General features: G+C 30.6%; 1 protein-coding gene across 1 annotated transcript in view; it reads left to right on the forward strand.

Moving 5' to 3' along the window:
• LOC105337045 (centrosome-associated protein CEP250) overlaps positions 1-13,314 on the forward strand; it is a 131,408-nt gene that overhangs the window by 72,587 nt on the left and 45,507 nt on the right. The window lies entirely within an intron of this gene.

Consider the following 13,314-nt stretch of genomic DNA (forward strand, 5'->3'; position numbering starts at 1 on the left):
ATTTATAAAAAATCATATGAGTGTATGAGTATAAATTCGGTAGCGTTTGAATTCATTCCTTACAATATATAAAGGGGTAAAATTATCAACACGAAGCAAACATTGTTCAATTTAAACACTTATGTAGACAAACAACTTTGACATCTTATTCCGTACATTTCGTTCCTGGGATCAAAGTTGCAAATCATTGCCCTAATAAGCAAAGTGCCTCTTGTGTTCATAATTGTTGTTTTATATCTGTGCTTTGCGACGTAAGATTTAAATAATGGTACATTTTGACATTTTTCCCACTAGAATGCATGCAAAAGGTTGTCAGAGAAAAGCAGGAAATGATGTATAGCATGGGGAATCTTCAAAGAATAGAGCTAGAGAACCACCGACTTAAACATCAAAATATGGATCAATCAGGTAAGAGAATTATTTTTTTAATTTTTTTTTTCAGGGGTTTATTAATGTTTTTTAATGAATTTAACATAATAAGACGCGCTTATATATTGTTACTTGCTGGTTACGTGTTGCTAATTGCAATCGATTATTATCTTAGAAAAGTATTGCTCTGTTTTCAGAAGTCTACGTTCAAGGTTATTAAGCTTTGTATATTTATTTACCGCAGTTATTTATATCACTTATACCATTCCGGAAATCATTGATAGTTTGGAAGGATAAAGGTTGAAACTGCTGCTTAACATTCTTAAAGCCGAGTATCTTACCTAAAATGTCGAAACAGTAGTTTTGATATATTTTAATCATCTGTTACTTGTCTAAATTCTTTGAAATAATTTTGCCCTCTTTAAAGGAAAGAATAATTACACGTATCTAGATCATTTTTAACTTGTATTTAGGCATTAAATGATTATTATCTAAAATTTAGAACAAATTACCAAGCTTCATGCATCACTTCAAGAATATGGATTACTACGCGACCATATTCAAGAATATTACAAAGCTTTGCAAGATTCCCAAATGAAACTTCAAAGAGAAAAAGGTATGACATTATTGTCGTTATAAAATTTTCAAATCAAATAGTATTTTAACTAACCTGAGCTAAAAGCTCAAGTGAGCTATTCTGATCACATTTTGTCTGTCGTCTGTCTGTCTGTCCGTCTGTATGTATGTCTGTCTGTCTGTAAACTTTTCACAATATCAACATCTTCTCAAGAACCACTGAACCAATTTCAATCAAACTTGGTACAGAGCATTCTTATGTTAAGGGGATTCAAAGTTGTTAAAATGAAGGGCCACGCCATTTTACAAGGGGAGATAATTTGGAATTATTGAAAGAACGAGGTACAGTTTCACTTATATTTTGCCCTGTTCTTAGGTAATTTTTTTTAAAAATATCACGAAAAATTCAAATGCAGCATTTATTTACACATAAATACCCATAGATTAAGAATCTATAAATAGTTATCTGATTAGACTTTCACAACTGTAATTGTGACGTCATGAAAAGTGCATTTTCTCGTATTTTTTAAAACTAAGCAGACGACACCAATTTGTCAATGGTTATTTGAATAGAAAACAATGCCCGCAGCCGTCGCCCACGATGAAACTCACATTTTAACTTTATTATGTGATATCACATAAAATGAATTAATTTCGTTCTGGGCGACGGCTGCGGACAAATTTTCCTCTTCAAAAAACTATAAAAAAAATTGCTATTTTTCATCATTTTTGACTACATTTTAGAAATATGACAAAATGTTGAAGTCATTATCCTTTTTTTAAAAATCAGAATAAAGGTGTATAGCATAGCACGGTAATTTATATACACATGTATAAAAGATATTGTGTGCATATTTTCATGAGATTTAAACAACTTTGGAATTTTAGGGCAAATATTTAAAGAAACCGTATCTTTTCAAAAAATCTTCTTCTCAAAAAAACAAAAAAGCCAGAAAAGCTGATAATTGTCTGGAAGAATCCCAAGGTAGTGTAAATATATATAAAGTTGTGAAAACCATGACCCCCAGAAGTAGGGTAGGGCCACAACTGGGGGGGGGGGGTCGAATTTTAACATAGGAATATATAGAGTAAATCTTTAAAAATCTTCTTTTCAACAACCGAAGGCCAGGAAAGCTGAAACTTATGTGGAAACATCCTCAGGTAGTGAAAATTCCAGCTTATTCAAATCATGATTTCCGATGGTAGGAAGAGTTCACAACGGGGGGGGGGGGGGGGGGGGGCAAATATTTAATTTACATACATGTAATAATAAATAGAGGAATATAATAAAATCTTTTTCTAAAAAAACATTTGCCTAGAAAAGCTGTTATTTTAGTTGAAACAACTTCAGATAGTGTAGATTCAAATTTTTTTAAATTAAAAATCTTTAGAAGTAGGGTGGGGCCACATTTGGGATCCCATTGTACAAAGGAAAACATTTTAATTATTCACAAAAACTGATATGTTATCCTATATGGTTTTACCTATATGCAAGCATTTTTAGATATTGCTGATTCTTTAACATTGTTTGAATTTTGGCACCTGGATGAATATTGGGTTTCACATGGGGTTCAGAATTTGATGTTGGTTTATACCCTTTATATAAACAACTGTTTAGGGTCTGTATGTAAAATGCATTGCTGAATGTGACATGACTATAAAATAATCCTGTAAAAAAAAGAATTACACCATATTGTCCAACCATTTTGTATAATGACCTTGAAGTTGATTTTATCATGCCTATTGTTGCTCAGATGAGCGATGTGGCCCATGGGCCTCTTGTTTTATGTTAAAGATCTGGGGAAATCAAATTCATGAAAATTTATATTCGTTGAGATGACACATATGAAAAGAAATAATTAAAATAGACAAGTAAGAAAATAAAAAAACACATGTACATATTTAAATAAAATTAGTCAAAATTACATATTGTAGATCATTTTAGACTTTAAAACAATGATTGTTGTGTAAAATGTGCATACTTTAGAGTATGAGTTGCATATTTGATCAGTAATTTTTCTATGATATATATAAAATATTTTAAAGATAGGCGATAATGATCTTATCAAACATAAAAGAAATGAATTAATTTATTAATGAATTTGATTAAAAAGAGAAGAGTCGACACATCAACGAACTGCTGTCAAAAACTGGGTACCGTTTAGATTTAATGGCTTCAGAACTGAACAATTATCGGACAATGACTGAAGGTTACAGACGTTCATTGGAAGAAGAAAAGGGTAAGTTAACAGTTGTTATTCAAATATATCTTCAGAAACCTAAATACTCCTAGACTTATACTTTTCAAGACACTGCGTCACAAATTGGCAATAAATTTTAATGTTTTTAATCTGTTTGTATCAATCGAGTTGGTTGTGTATCGTCATAGCTTAGTGGATAGTCATAGCTTACATATGTAGTGGTTAGAGAATCGGGCTTGTTTTCTGCAGATTATGTGTTTGAATCCGCTTACGGCTTTATTTCATGTTTAATGAATCAAACTTTTGAAAATATCGAACAAAGACGATGATTTTACTTACAAAAATTGATTTTCTTCAAAATTATAATTGTAAAATATTTGGTTCATAATATGCAGATGTTGATTTCGCTATTGTGACGCCATAATGGCACAGAAGCCAACATGAAATTTTTTTTAATATAGTAAGGCTTATAATATTTCTATTTTTAGTATACATGTAGTTATGTCAATAACATAATTTGTAGCGCGATAACCTGGTATCAATCGGGCATTCATATCATAAGGAAAATACGATATTACGAAAATAATGTATAAGGTATTATATTTTAGAAAAATCCAACAAATTAGAACGAAAGTTGGATCGTCTTACCAGTAAGTACAGTTTTACATTTGAAAAGAAAATTCCACCATCGACATTCTTCGAAAAGTTATACATTTATGACCAAATTTAAACCTGCTTGGTCCAATTTTATATCAGATTATGTGTACGCTTATAAACGATGGTTATGCCAAGAACGTGTTAAATAATATACATTGCAGGAGTTTTCCTGCTCTCTCTCTCTCTCTCTCTCTCTCTCTCTCTGATCATTTAATTTCAAAGTTTTGCTATTTTTGATGTGGCTTAGGGCAAAAAGAAGGTTTTTGAGATTTGTTTTTACTTATTGTAGTAGACAATGAGAAGCTGACGGAAGAACGAGACAAATGTGAACAAAAGAGTTTTGAGTACAAAGACGAGTGCAGAAGCTTGCGTGAAGATCTTGAAAAGTCACAAGCTGAATGCCGGGACCTACTGAGCCAAACACAAGAGGGAGCTTCCGACGGTACAACGAGTTTACTGCAAGGTAAACAACAAAACAGTTAGATGAATTTATTTTGATTTTTTTAATTTAACCTATGTTAAATACAATAAAACAATAACTACTCAAAGTCGAAATTGTTTCTGGAATCTTTCAAAATCTAAATGATCATTCTTTGTTAGCCTTATTTTACTTCCTTTTTATTTTTAGGAAACTATTTCACAAGCACACCGATGGGCAATGGTAGTATACATTAATTATAAAATAATGGCTTCTTAGCAAATAACATATTGCATTTTGTTAAAATCAGACGGAGAATTAGAAACTTGCGCGTTATGAGCCACCACAACAAGCATTCAATGGTTTTGTTGACTTGTAAAAAGAGAACTTATTCAAGTCAAGCATCCTGATAACATGTAAATAGTTTTAAGTTGCCTGAATCATTAACTAGCTCAAACTATGATCCATGGATCAATTCTTTTTGGCAAAAAATAGGTGCAAGTTAAAGAACCGTCTGCTGCGCACAAGATAAAAATGGTAAAAAAAAAAGTGTAAAGGGGTTTTCAAAAGCTCAATGCTAAAATATATATGTTTTTGTATATATGTGTTGCTAGCTAAAAATTGCGTTCGTTCGGTTTTTTAGTTTATTTTATGCGTTTGACTTTATATTTAGAACTTCGTTGCCAATAACCAACAATTGTATAAAACATAAATGAGGGTTTTTTTGCTAAGGTGAAAAAAACAGGCTTTTTATTTGATTAGATTAATCGTGGCTTGATAGCGGGGACCGAATTTTTAACTTGTTAAAAAAATGAGGCTAAAATTAAAGATAAAAAAAAATTTAAAAGATGGCCTTTAATGATTAACAGCTGAAAGATGAAATTTGTTGTGTTCAAGTGGAAAAAAGTGAATATTAGTAAATTCAAATGCAAGTTTTTTTTAACAAATACCACCATAAATAAAACTGTTTTTCTGATGTATTCCATAAATCCAAGGTTATTCGGCACTTGATGAAAGTACTCGTTATTAGTTAGGTGATGTGGTCCTTATTCCTCTTGTTTTGTAAGATTAAGCCATACTTATGACTCTTTCTTTTACCAGGGTTTGGAAAGCCGAGTTCTCAATCTAATTTTGTATTTGGTAAGTTAATTTTAGGTCTTGTCCAAACTTGTTGGAATTGGCACATGATAACTATTGCATTAATGAAATAATTAGTAATTGGCCATTGACTCCTTAATTAATATGAATTTTTTTTATATTTTTATTCCTGATGCTTTGCAACTTACTATGACTTACAAATCTCAATGGTTTATATTAAAAAAAAAAAACATGTTTCGATTTTATGAATATTCGAAGAAGTTATTTTTTGTTATTATTGTAATTTAGGAGATATTTTTTTTATTTAAAAATTTAATTTTTTCCTTTATATTTCAAGGAATAGGAGGAGATAAAATGAACAGGAAAAAGTGAAGCAAATATTTCGTTCAAGTGATTCTTTTTTTAAAAAAAAATCAAGCAAAGTGTGCGTCGTGTGGGTTTACTATATTATCTACGCCAGGAGGAAAGGAATTCTTGACATGATATATAAGCGACTTTTTGAAATGATTATGACTTTTTTAGATACCGGGTCCTGTGCTGGAGATTGTGATCATTTGGTTAGAACCACTTCATAGCAAACTAAAATGATAAAAGATAACCATGCATTTATATTTCTTTTGAAGTGTTACATGATAATAATTTGTTGAGTTGTGATACATTTACTATATTGTTGCGTTGTGTGTAACATGAAAAAATTCCAACGGTTTAAATGCAAGACTAATTTTGTTTATTCTGTCTGATATTCATTTATGATCCCCACTTCCTTTTGGCAGCTACTTCAACAATACACATGTCTGGCTGAACAGGTCAATAACTTCCGATTCTATTGACATTATATACCAGTATATCGTTATGTTTAAGAATCAACCACAATATAAAAAGATTGAAATCAAACAAGTCTCATTTCATGAAGTCCATGCATTTTTATGGATATTTTTGTTTTTTATTTCAAATTAATTATCCATGGAATAAATTTTTATGTCTTATACTTTTATTATATATAACCGGATAAATATTTTTAAGAGTTTTATGTGCTCTGTCTCATTTGTGTGGATGCATTTTTATTTAGACATCTTGTTATTCTTTAAAATATAATTATACATGTATTTGTGTTGTCTTAAAAATTACTGTATATCGATTTTTACCGACACGTGAGTTAAAGAAAATAAAGTTTAATTGTATAGCTCATATAAATATCCTGTAATCAAATGGGCGTCGTCGTTGTTATAAGCGTTTCACACCTATCTTTTCCTTCATTTTTAAGCTTAAATGCTATGAAAAAGGTAAGCATATCTTAAAAATATGCTTCTTATTTATTAAATTAATAATAGCCTTTTTATTATTTATATGTATTATACCTTTGCATAAGTGATATTACTTAATTAAATGAATTTAGACACGATTTGAACCCAACATTTTCAAAAAAAAATTTTTTCATTTTTAATATATAAGAATGATTAATATGGGTATAATATGGGTGTTTGCCACGGGTCATTTTGTCAAAAAAATGGTAATTTCCTTACTTTATAAAATTTGTAAACAAATATAAGACTCGAGCTTTGTTTACATAACAAAATAATTCTTGTCTGTGTATTTCGCTTGTAACTTGACATCTAACATTCAAATATTGGTCAATCTTACAAATGCTAAAGTAACCCATTTATTACATGAAGATAAAAAATAAAATTTTGATCTCAGATCGTGTCTAAGTCCCTTTAAGGTCTTTCGTTTTCAACGTAAGACCATATTGGTTTTGTTCGTTTTTTCCTACTGTTATTTCTTTTTCCTACAAAATATGATTAAATTATTTCTCGAAAACGGATTGGCTCGGCCGATTTTTATAAAACTTGCACATTTGATACACATTGATCTGAACTTGACAACATTTTTTTGGATGACGTCCTTTTTTTGAGATAATGACGCGATTTTCAGACGGTCGGCTTGCATTGTCCAGTGATCTCCTCCTAAACGGTAAAATATTTCAAGTTAAAACTTTTGGAAATTGTAGACAGATATTGTAGATGTGTCATTTGGCATTTTATATTTGTCATGCTCAAAAAACGTTGAAGATCGCATGGTCCCGAAAAATAAGATTAAAAATCGTCGTAATTGTTCCTGATTTGTTTAATCTCGACTGAATTCAAAAGCCACTGCTATTCCCAAAAATTGACAGACATTGTCTGACATCCACTGTATATTCACTGTACCCTACTGTAAATCCACTGTACACCCACTGTACAGATCTACTGTACCACACTGTACAGAGCCACTGTACTCCACTGGACAGCACTGTACCTACCCACTGACCAGCACTGTACCTCACTGTACACCACTGTACGGGGCACTGACCAGCACTGTATCCCACTATACACCACTGTACAGGGTACTGACAAACACTGTACACCACTGTAACCCACTGTACCAATGTTTTTATAAGTTATTTATATGCTTGAACAATGAATTGAATATTTACTTTATTTGAGATCAAAATCTGGATTTGTTTTGATTCTTTCCTATTGCTTACAAGAGAGAAAATGGGCTTCTATTTCTTTAAGTTCACATATAATTACATGCTAGGTCAGGATTTTTTTCTAGGGAAAGGGCAGGGATATCATCGATTTCTGGGGGAGCTTAGACATATTTTGGATAGTTGTACAATGTAAGTTTTAAAAAATTGAATTATCCTCTGCTCCCCCTCCCCTATCCTCCGATCCATGCATGTATTAAAAACTCAGAATCCAATTATCATACAAAAAAAAGCAACTTATCCACTTTAAAGGGGAGAGTATTTATATATATTTCAATGTCAATTTTCTAGTAACTAAATATTTAGTTGGTTTTTTTTTTTTTAACAATGAATTTGATTTTATCAATATTGTCAAATAAATATTAGTTTACATGTAACATTAAAGTTTTAAAATTCAGAGAATTTAAAACTATGTATTACATTTTATAGATAAAAAAAATCCACCATATTGCACAACATACTGATTTTTTTTTTCAAGTGAGAGAAGATAACCAACTGGTCTATACTTTAAAATGTCTTTGAAGTTTTGTTTCACATGAAGAACCGTGGGTCAGTGTCTGTGTATGGTATACATACTTTCAATAAATCAAAAGGTGTGAATGTCGTAATATTCAACCTTGTAAATTGTCAGTCTGACACCTTGTTCAAGATATTATGTAATTCCCTTATAGGGGTATTTGTGGTCTTTAGAGTATTAAATCCAGTTGAAATATATATTTTTAAAAATATAACATGTATGAATAAACGAAATTATCTTTATATTCATCATTTTAGAAGCGTTTTATTTATTATTTAGATCAAGTCGGATATTAAACATGTTAAATATTTATAAATCCCTTCCACTCCCCCAGCAGTCGCTGATTCAAAATAAGTATAGTGTTAAATTAAAAATGAAATGTGGTGATAACGAACAGTGTTCAAATAATATTTCACTCTGTTACGATACTTAAAATTATAAACTTTTGAATTCTAACACTGTTTGTTATCACCACATGGCATACATCTACATGTATCTTCTCTTGCACAGCTAAGAATGTTGCCATGATATAGATGATATATATATATTTGTACACTGCCTTGCAATTATCTTCAGATTGCTGTCTGGGCGCCTTTCAGACACCATTTTAATTTGTTTTACTACTTCACATTTCAAAACCTCACAAAATTAGATGCATTTCTTTACATATAAAAAATTTAAGAATGATTTAGTTTAAAGGGAAAAGTGGAGAAAAATTATGACATTCTTTAATCGGAGCTAGTGATAAATGAAAAAAAAATTTATCAGTCAAATAATCTCTACATCATTCGAGCTTGACGTTAAATGAGACTTTCACATGAATAGCATTCGGAGACTTTTACACTTTCCAGATACCAAATACACAACAGAGAGTTGCTCCAAAAGTAGTGTCACAGTTGCAATAAAATCATGAAAACTCGCTGTAATGACAAAATCTCGAACTGTATTATATTTACATATATTTATTTAGATCTGAAAATTTTAGTGCAAAACGATATTTGATTCCGAAGACAACATATATAGAGCGTTAGGTAAGGACAGTCGCCGCACGCCTGCGACGTTGTTTATGTATTTTTGACGTTTTGTTTTAAATTCATACTTCTGTGCTTTACAAAGACTATATCCACACTTTATTGTTATTGTTTCTATTACATGTAAATATCAATACAATGTATTTTATCTGTAACATCCGGTCGTGACGGTACCAAACAAAATTCTATGTTCTATTATTGTAATTTTCAATAGAATTTTCCAGATTGTTTTTAAAATATTACACAGTATTGAAATGGCAAATACTTGAAAAGTGGATTTCTTCTGTTGAGATATTTCAGATCTTATTGAGATGTTAATTTTCTGAGTTTGTCCGCGCGAGATCTCAATAAAGTCTAGTGACTGAACAACCAATAATTGCTATAAAATAGACCTTAACATGTTAATGTGCAGAATAGATACAGTGTATCAATTATTAGTCCTTCACTTCAGTAGTCACTGAAGGTGACACCAAAAATCGGCTTTTAAAAGTTTTTGCTTTTTTAATGAAAAATTCTATCTATTTTAGATCCTTTCGAATGAAATATACGTTATCCTCATTTGAAATATTTCAGATATCTATTTGATATGTTTCTTTTCTGATTTTGTACGCGCGATATCTTAAAAACAGTAAGTGATTGAGCAACCAATCTTTGCTTTATAATAGACCTTTTCATGAATCAATAACTTGTCAATAACTCAATAACTTGTCTGTCAGTTCTGGTCATAACCAGAAGCAAGCAAAATTGTACTTTTTACTTTTATAATTTTCGATAGAATTGTCCAGACTTTTTTTTTAAATTTCAGCGCACTATTGTAATGGTAAATACATGAGTATTGCTTTTTTCTACTGAGGTATCTCAGATATTTTCAGAATCTTTTCTGATTTTGTCTGTGCAAGACTCAATAACGGAAAGTGATTGAGTAACCAAGGTTTGCTATATGATAAAACTAAACATCATGGTGTACATGTAGTACTGTCTCATCCGTTCTGCGTGTTTTAACCGTTTTGTATGTTATGGATGAATCTCTGTGTCTCGCACGGTTTGGGTAGATATATAAATCTTTGCCTTATCCTTTCTGAGACAATATTTACTTCGTTGGACAATCCTAAAGAGGTTGGATCCGTGAAGCTTGAAAAGGAGGCAGAGAGTGGGCAGTAAGTAAAGGTGTTTATTCAAAGAGCGCAATCGAGTAAGTCTGTCATTATTATAATCATAATAAAACAACCCGGTCTCGCTTAACAATATGAAATAAATACCCGATCAATAAAATGAGGAGACCATGGTTAATTACAAAATAAACAGTACTATAAACAAGCAAAATGATACTGCAATAAATTAATTCATAAAAGTTTTTGACTTAGAAATATACCATCAGGTGTCAGAGTGAAAACGAAAATGAAAGTACAATTGTTTACATTAGTGACTTAACGTCAGTCCTAATAAATCTATGATCGCACGATCTTAAACTATATGATATAATATGTATTCTCAGTATGTGTTCTCGGCCAATGTTTGGCAAAAAAACTTTAAAGATTTAAAAGATTTCTCAAAACCTTATATTTTCATTACGACGTTAGCCTGACGTCATCATTTCCTTACTTCTTAGAACACCAAAATTGAAATGCATTTATTGACAAGACTAGCTGTTTAACACATTTTAGAACATGTAACTGCTTATTAGACATTATTGTGAATGTATTCAAATGCAATTAATGTAAGGCTGTTAAGATACAGAAAATTGCTATTTTTGTTTTTATGAAACTCTGAGTCAATCAATGCAAAAATAAAATGCCAGGCAACTACTGACATTATAAGTAAGTAATTGAATAAAATGAATAAATAAATAAATAAATAAATAATAAAAGTTATCTCAAGCCAAAAGAAATTTAAGAATTTAATCGGTAGTACAGATTACGGAAGTTATAATTGTAAAAAAAAAAAGCGAAGTTAATGCATACATTCTTTTTAAAAAACATGACTTTAAATGGAAGAGTTCTTACGCACACTCATTCTTTATCTGTATAGAACAAAATGTGACAATGTATGTTACATCTTTAGATTTTCAGCAGTTGATATTATAAATCTTTGTATAAACAGTCATAAACCGCATATAAGCTTTTTAAAATATTTTCTTTTATACTTCTAAATATCTCATTTGTCATTTTAAAAAAAATTATGAGTTTACTATGACGGTCAACTCTTTACGTCGATTCCTATTGTGACGTCAGCAAACCCGTGAGCTACGTTAAATGTACGTGAGTATTCTAATTACATGTATATGTTACAATTTTGAAGCAATATTATATATAACGGTCTACAATTTGGATATAAAACGATAGAAAAAGAGTGCATATGCAATAAATCAATAATATGCAATAATTCACTGTTTTTGGTTGACCTATATTAACGTTTTGTGTTACTTTCGTTTTGAGTTCCCAGAATTTTGCTTTCTTTTTGAATTCCTATTTAAATAGTAAATACACGCTTCTAAACAATTTGAGAGTAAAGCGTCAAAGCGGTAAGAAAGTTTATGTTGTTCATCTTTAAGATTTAGAAATAAACTAAACATAATTTGATAAAGTTGCATGATTTATTTTTATGTTTTTTTTAAATATTCAAGCAATTAATTATTAGATTTAATTTAATATTGGCGTTCAATAACTTGATGGTTTGCCTCTTTTTTGTGTGGTTTTTTTTTGCAGCAAGCATCATGAATGCATATTGCACTATTTAATTTAGGTGTATTTATTTTACATTTTTTTTAAATTAAATGTCATGACCACAAAAAAAAATCAACTAGCTTAATTAGGCGATATTTATTGATATGAAAAAAAATTCGCATTATATTCCTACAATGTATAACTGTATCATTTGATCATCAATAAAAATCTTGGTCTTTCTGCCAAAATGTTAAAAAGCATGAAAATTGCATTAAATAAACATTAAAACGCAGAACATCAAATGGGATTTGTTGATCGTTGACACTATTTTTTTTTTATAGCAACACATATATTGACCGAGTTTTGCAGGTTTTAAGTAATGACAAAACCAAATGATCATAGAAATTAGTTGTTTAAAAAAAATATCCCCGAGACTCGGCTAGCTTAGGCAATATTTATTGATATGAAAATTATATGTTCCTATAATGTATTGTATAACTGTATCATTTGATCATCAATACAAAATCTTTGTCTTTCTGCCAAAATGTTAAATAGCATGAAAATTGCATTAAATAAACATTAGCACGCAGAACATTAAATTGGATTTATTGATCGTTGACACTAGCAACATATCGACCGAGTTTTGCAGGTAATAAATAATGACATAACCAAACGATCAGTTGAGTACTCTTCGAAGTTAAAATAAACGTTTGCATAAACATTTTTAAAAAGCCTCTTGAAATTTGAGTTCAATATCTATTATAATAAACAAGTGTTATAATTATATATATTAATCAGTTTGTAATGCAGCATCTTCGCTAGACAAGTGTCCGATTCGTTTTTCTCATCTTCGCTAGCCAAGTGTCCGATACGTTTTTCTCATCTCATCTAGGGAGATGAGAAAAACGAATCGGACACTTGGCTAGCGAAGATGCCCGTGGTAATATCGAAAAGCCCTGTCAGTTTCTTTTGAGCTATGAATAACAATACGTTTTTTTTGTTAAGAAATAAAGCATATATGTTAGTATCGTATCTTTGAAAGCTTTCATTGATCGCCTTTACATACATGCACCCACGTTTTAAATGTTTTATTAAATTATTCAGATGGTTGTAAATTAATATATCAACAGCGAAGGGATGCAACGTTCTGCTTCACCTACCACCATCGATTCACCGAATACTTACATCACTATGATGCCCGTACAGGGACAGCCTCTTCGGGCATTTGGTGACGATATCGGTGATCCCGGTTTGCGA

This window comes from Magallana gigas, chromosome 6 (assembly GCF_963853765.1).
Source record: "Magallana gigas chromosome 6, xbMagGiga1.1, whole genome shotgun sequence".
NCBI classification, from domain to species: Eukaryota; Metazoa; Mollusca; class Bivalvia; order Ostreida; family Ostreidae; genus Magallana; species Magallana gigas.